A 7,089-nucleotide genomic window follows, 5' to 3' on the forward strand; every position below is an offset into this window, starting at 1 on the left:
CAGTCTTGGTGGGCCTTGTGTTTCTAGGAACTTATCCATTTCATGTGGGCTATTTAATTTGTTGGCATACAATTTTTCATTCTTTATAATCCTTATTTCTATAAAATTGGTTGTAATGTCTTCTCCTTCATTTCTGATTTTAATTGAGTCTTCTCTCCTTTTTTCTTATCTGGTTACTTTACCTAAACATTTGTCAAATTTGTTGATATTTTTGAAATCCAACTCTTGATTTTGTTGATTTTCTGTGTTTTCTATTCTCTATCTCATTTGTCTTTGCTCCCATCTTTATTTCCTTCTGCTAGCTTTGGATTTAGTTTGTTCTTCTTTTTACAGTTTCTCAAAGTGTACAGGTAGGTGGTTAATTTGAGATCTTCTTTATTTCTTAATGTAAGCATTTATAGCCATAACTTTCCCTTGTTACACTTATTTTTTTTTAAATTTTTTTTTAACGTTTATTTATTTTTGAGACAGAGAGAGACAGAGCATGAACGGGGGAGGGGCAGAGAGAGAGGGAGACACAGAATCGGAAACAGGCTCCAGGCTCTGAGCCATCAGCCCAGAGCCTGACGCGGGGCTCGAACTCACGGACCGCGAGATCGTGACCTGAGCTGAAGTCGGACGCTTAACCGACTGCGCCACCCAGGTGCCCCTTGTTACACTTATTTTGCTGTATCTATAAGCATTGGTATGTTATGTTTTATTATTTATTTATTTGTTTATTTATTTATTTATTTATTTATTTATTTATTGGTATGTTATGTTTTACTTTTCATTTGTCTCTAATTTCTCTCATGATTTCATCTTAGGCCATTTGTTGTTTAGGTATGTGTTGTATAGTTTCCACATGTTTGTGAATTTTCCGATTTTCCCTCAGTTGTTTATTTCTAGTTCCATTCCACTATGATCAGGACGGGTGGTATGATTTCAATAATTTTAAATGTTTTAAGATTTATTTTGTGTCCTAACATAAGGTCTACCCTGACAATGTTCCATATGCACTTGAGAAAAATGTGCATTCTGTTGTTGGGTGTAGCGTTTTATAAATGTTTGTTAGGTGCAATTGGCCTCTAATGTTGCTCAGGTCCTTCTTTCCTTATTGATCTTCTGTCTGATTATTCTATTCATTCTTGAAAGGGAGGTATTGATTCTCCTATTATTATGTAAATGTTTCTTCCTTCAATTCTGTCAATGTTTGCTTCATATATTTAGGAGCTTGGATGTTGGGTACATACATATTCATAATTGTTATATCTTCTTGGTGAATTGATACTTTCATTATTATTTAATGTCCTTCCTTGTCTCTTGTAGTCTATTAAAGTCTTCTTTGTACATTAGTATTTACCCCTGTTTTCTTGTCTCTACCCATCTACAAAGAAGTATTAATGGAATTTCCACAAGTGCCTTAGACGTCCTCATCTAGCACAATAAATCTAGAGAACCAGGTGTGAATGTGAACAAAATAGTGGCAGGTTGAGAAGACTTCTATAGCGTCTCTCTTGAGAGTATTTTTTGTTAGTGAGAAGGCATTTTTTTAAAAAGATTTTACCTAGTAGTTTCTTTTCTCTTCCCCCCTTTTCAGAAGTACTCTTATTTTAATACTGCTTTTTTTCCATATGTAACAAAAAATACATGTGTGTATATATAAGATCCCTAATTTTATACTCCAGAGATATTCATCAATATTTTGTTTCATTGTCTTCCAGTTTTCTTCTCAGCTTATATTAGGATGGATTCAGGTTTTTTGCTGGGGGGTGGGATACTTGGTAAAATAGAAAAATACAAAATTTAGAATTTAATGGTCGGTTATCATTCAAAAGTCTATGCAAAAATATCACAGACAGATGTTTTTAAGTTGTGAAATTGAACATGGCAGCTTCAAAACTTTAACCCTAGCTGGGCTGAATACAATGATCCTGTATATCTTGAGAAACGGAGGTTTGTGTTGGAGGAGGGGTGGGCACATGAGCCAAGTCCCATGAGTACAATCCTTCAGCCAACTTGATTAAAAGCTTCTCTCTGTCTCTTTTGTTTTTGTTCATGAGGCTATAAAAATGCAAATCTAGGGATGAAGAATTTCAAGCTAGTTATTTTTGCCTAAAAGATCTAAAAAGTTATTTTAATTTATTATTTTATATCTTTTAAATTTGATGCTTATATTTTATATATTTAAGTAAAATATATATTTACTTTAAAAATTATAATAATAAGGTAATAATAATTATTATTTAGCAATGGAAGAAAATTAATTTTGAGTCTTTCTTCCAGCTTTCCAGGTTTGTAATTACTGCAAAAAAAAAAATCTCTGAAGGTTTAAATTTAAAATTATAGTCCAAGTAATAATGAGAGTATAATGTTAGTAATGAAAGAATGGTTGAATAGTTTCCTAAACTTATGGAAGTTAATGAAACAGGTTAGATAAGTGAAATTTTTTTCATGTTATACTACTTTAACTCCAAAAATAATGGGGGTGTTTTAGGAACTGTTTATTTGATGGAAATTCTCAGACAGGAAGAGTTTCATTTTAACATCCTGCTACACCAAGCTTGGTGATAAATCTACGGATGTCCTAGCCCTTCCGAAGGAACACAAGCTTAAAGTGGTTTTTGTTTAGAAATCTGTTTAATGCAATTCTGTTGCTGAGAAAAATGTGTGTGCAAAGGAATGTGGGTCCTTTAGAGACAAGATGCACAGGACTTAAAGAATTCTAGAATCATAAAGGGTAGGCACTGTGATATTACTATAAAAATCAACTGAAAACTAAGCATGTTGGGTGTTTTTGAGCATCAAAACCCACAGCGTTTAAGCCTTTAATCCATGTTGAGTTTATTTTTGCATCTGATGTAAGGTAAGGGTCCAATTTCATTCTTCTGCATATGAATACCCAGTTTTCACACCATCATTTTATTTTATTATTTTATTTTTAAAAAATATTTATTTTGGGGGAGATCCCAAGTGGGGGGAAGAGCAGAGAGATGGGTACAGAGGATCTGAAGTGGGCTCTGTGCTGACAGGCTGACATCAGTGACCTCAATGTGGGGCTTGAACTCAGGAACCACGAGATCATGACCTAAGCCAAAATCAGATGCTCAACCAACTGAGCCACCCAGGTGCCCCCAAAACATCATTTTAAAGGAGACTATCCTTTTCATATTGTGTGTTTTTGGTACCTTCGTAAAAGATTAGTTGGCCTTAAATATGTGTGTTTCTTTCTGGCCTCTATATTCTGTTACATTAGTCTATATGTCTGCTTTTATGCCAGTATATACTCTTTTTTTTTTTTTTAATTTTTTTCCCCAACATTTATTTTATTTTTGGGACAGAGAGAGACAGAGCATGAACGGGGGAGGGGCAGAGAGAGAGGGAGACACAGAATCAGAAACAGGCTCCAGGCTCTGAGCCATCAGCCCAGAGCCTGACGCGGGGCTCAAACTCACGGACCGCGAGATCGTGACCTGGCTGAAGTTGGACGCTTAACCGACTGCGCCACCCAGGCGCCCCAGTATATACTCTTTTTATTACTGTTAGACTTAAAATATATTTTGAAACCAGGAGATGTGATGCTTCTAGATTAGTTCTTCTTGCTCAAGATTGCTTTGGCTATTCAGAGTCTTTTGTGACTCTACACAAATTTTAGGATAATTTTTCTATTTCTGCACAGAATGCCACTGGGATTTGAATAGGAATTGCTTTGACTATGTAGATCACTTTGGGTAGTACAGACCTTTTAACAATATTAATTCTTCCAATCCATGAATGTAGTATATATTTCCATTTATATGTGTTTTCTTTATTTTCCTTCAGTAATGTTTTATAAGTTTCAGTGTACAAATATTCCCCCTCTTTGGTAAAGTTTATTTCTCAGTATTTTATTATTTTCATTGCTATTATGAATTGGAGGTTCCTCAGAATACTAAAAACAGAACTACTATATTACCCACCAATCCAGCTTCTGGATATATGTCCAAAGGAAATGAAATCAGGATCTCAAAGACATATCTGCACCCCCATGTTCACTGCAGCATTATTCACAATAGCCAAGATATGAAACAGTTTAAATGCCCATTAATCAATAAATGGATAAAGAAAATTGGCATATAAATGAAATGGAATATTATTCATTTAAAAAAAAAGAAGGAAATCCTGCCATTTGTGACAACATGGAATGAACTAGAGGACAAATCTTAAATCAAATAAGCTAGATGTAGAAATACAAATACTGCATGATCTCACTTATATGTGTAAAATCGAAAATAATAATATCATAGAAGCAGAGAGTAGAATGGAGGTTGCTGGGAGCTGGGGGAGGGGAAATGGGGAGATATTGGTCAAGGAGTACAACATTTCAGCCGTGCAAGATAAGTTCTGGAGATCTAATTTACCACAATGTGACTATAGCTAACAATACTGTATTCTATTGTTGAAATTTGCTTAAAGGATAGATGGTATTTTTGCCACACACACACAAAAAGAAAAACACAATAAAAGAAGAGAATTCAGAACTATGCAAATTGTAAGGCAATGGATCTTGCTTGGGTGTTGATTATAATAAATATGTCACCTTGCCAGGAAGCTAGAGCAACGGTTACATCACTAGAGGGAAGGGTACATATTCAATTCAGTGATGATGTTTTTGGAACACACGGACACTAAAATTACAGAGGATTTTAATTCGTAGGATAGATATTTAGGAGAAGAAAGAGCCATGAGGAATGTCTGGACACTGGAAAGCTATTATTACATATTTATGAGTTTATCAAAGTCCAAAGTACCTCTCGTGTCACTCTCTGAGAGGCCCTGGGAGATCCCCTGTTCCCTTTTTCCATACTAGTTCAGTCCAGTGTGTTCCCTTCATTCATTCACCCTTAAATGATGTGAGACTTAGTCTGGTGCCATATCACTGCACTCCCTGGGCTATAGCTCCAAGTACCTGGTTATTCTTGCTTCAGGGTCACCCTTCAGAGACACTGCCCTGACTCCCCCAGAGAACAATTCAGTGACTATAAGTGGGCCTGAAGTGAAAAAACATTTCTTCCTTGTCCCAGAGACCCAATCTGGAAAATACCTTTACAACAGTCAGCTGTGTGGCCCCACCATGGCCCAGCACATCTGTTTTGCTGTGAAGACATATGTAAGTGCACTGTTGTTGGGCCACACCTCAAGAAGTACTCCCCCTTACGTGTTTGCAACACTTGTCAGGGCTGGTTCACTTTAAGTTGAGAAATTTTGAAATTTTTGACTTTGGTTTCAGGTCTCACTGTTAGGCAGTACTCACTCTAAAGCCTCTTTACGCCCAACTTATAAGGGAGAAAATGTTATCCCTGGATTAATGTTACCATTTCTTGAGTATCAGAGAGTTCACATAATGAAAGTTGATAGACTTTGGAAAGGTTGTATTTAGAGCCACCCCAGAGGAAAAAGCAGGATCTAATAAAAGGAGGTAACAGGGAGTTGCTGCTTAACACACATAAAGTCTCAGTTTTACAAAATGAATCAGTTCTAGAGATCTGATGTGTAACTACATGCCTATGGCTGACAGTAATGTACTGTGCACTTAAAGATTTGTTAAGAGGGTAAGGGTTGTTCTGCGTCCATTTTAAAAACTGACTGGTTCCAGTGCCAGAGTGGATCTGGTGTGAGGCCTCCAGTGAGTCTTTTGTTGGAAGGCTGAAATAGCAGGTTAACCCCACCAAAGACAATCTTGAGTTACAGCAGCCATGGTGGAGAACTTCTGTCCTAGATAAGCTCATGCATCTATGAGGTGCCCTACAGGAAAAGGTGTCTCAGCCAAGCACTCACCATTAAGGGCAGAGGGAAAATTTTTGTTCCTTTTCTAAAGTATCTGGGGACCAGGGTGAAAATGCAGGGGTATCCTGCTCCCTCCACGGCCGGCAGAAGGTATTCTGGGAAAACTGGCCGAGGCCACCAAAGGGCTAATCATTCACCTGTGCATCCTTTTTGGAGCACCTGGACCTGGTTCTGTGATTATGACTGGAAATACAAAGAGCTCCCTTCAATGAACAAATCAAAGCACACCTGGTGGAGAGCCCAAAACATCACTACGAGAAGGGAGATAAAGCAACCAGAGTCACAACAACAGAGAGCAAGTAACACACTCCAAAAACCACCTCCTGAAGGGCCAGGCTGTGGACACTGTATGACCCCTCTTTAATATAGTAGTGCTTGTAAGTGCAGGACACATAACAAGCTTTTAAAACACACAAGGGACATGGGGCGCCTGGGTGGCTCAGTCAGTTGAGCGTCCAACTTTGGCTCAGGTCATGATCTCGTGGTTGATGAGTTCAAGCCCCACATCAGGCTTTGTGCTGACAGCTCAGAGCCTGGAGCCTGCTTCGGATTCTGTGTGTCTCTCTCTCTCTGCCCCTCCCCTGCTCATGCTCTGTCTATCTCTGTCTCAAAAATAAATAAACATTAAAAAAATTAAAAAAAAACATATAAGGGACAGAAAACTAGCCAAAATGATGAAATGGAAGAATTCTCCTCAAAAGAAATTCCAGGAAAAAAATGACAGCTAAAGAATTGCTCAAATCAGATATAAACAATATATCTGATCAAGAATTTAAAATAATAGTCATAAGATTAATTGTGGGGCTTGAAAAAAGCACAGAAGACAGTAGGGAATCTATTGCTGCAGAGATCAAGGAACTAAAAAATAATCATGACAAATTAAGAAATGCTGTAAATGAGGTGCAAAAAATCTAGATGTGGTGACAGTGAGGATTGAAGAGGCAGAGGGGAGAATAAGTGAAATAGAAGATAAAATTATGGAAAAGATGAAGCTGAGCAAAAGAAAGATAAAAAAAATTCTAGACCATGAGGGGAGAATTAGAGAACTTAGTGATTCAATGAAACGTAATAATAAACATATCATAGGAATTCCAGAAGAAGAAGAAGGAGAGAAAGGGGCAGAAGGTGTACTTGAACAAATTATAGCTGAGAACTTCCTCAATCTGGGGAAGGAAAAAGATATTGAAATCCAGGAGGCACAGAGAACTCCCTTCAGACATAACAGGAATCGATCTTCTGCATGACATAGAATAGTGAAACTGGCAAAATACAAAGATAAGGAGA

The sequence above is a fragment of the Lynx canadensis genome, chromosome C1 (assembly GCF_007474595.2).
Source record: "Lynx canadensis isolate LIC74 chromosome C1, mLynCan4.pri.v2, whole genome shotgun sequence".
Classification (NCBI taxonomy): domain Eukaryota; kingdom Metazoa; phylum Chordata; class Mammalia; order Carnivora; family Felidae; genus Lynx; species Lynx canadensis.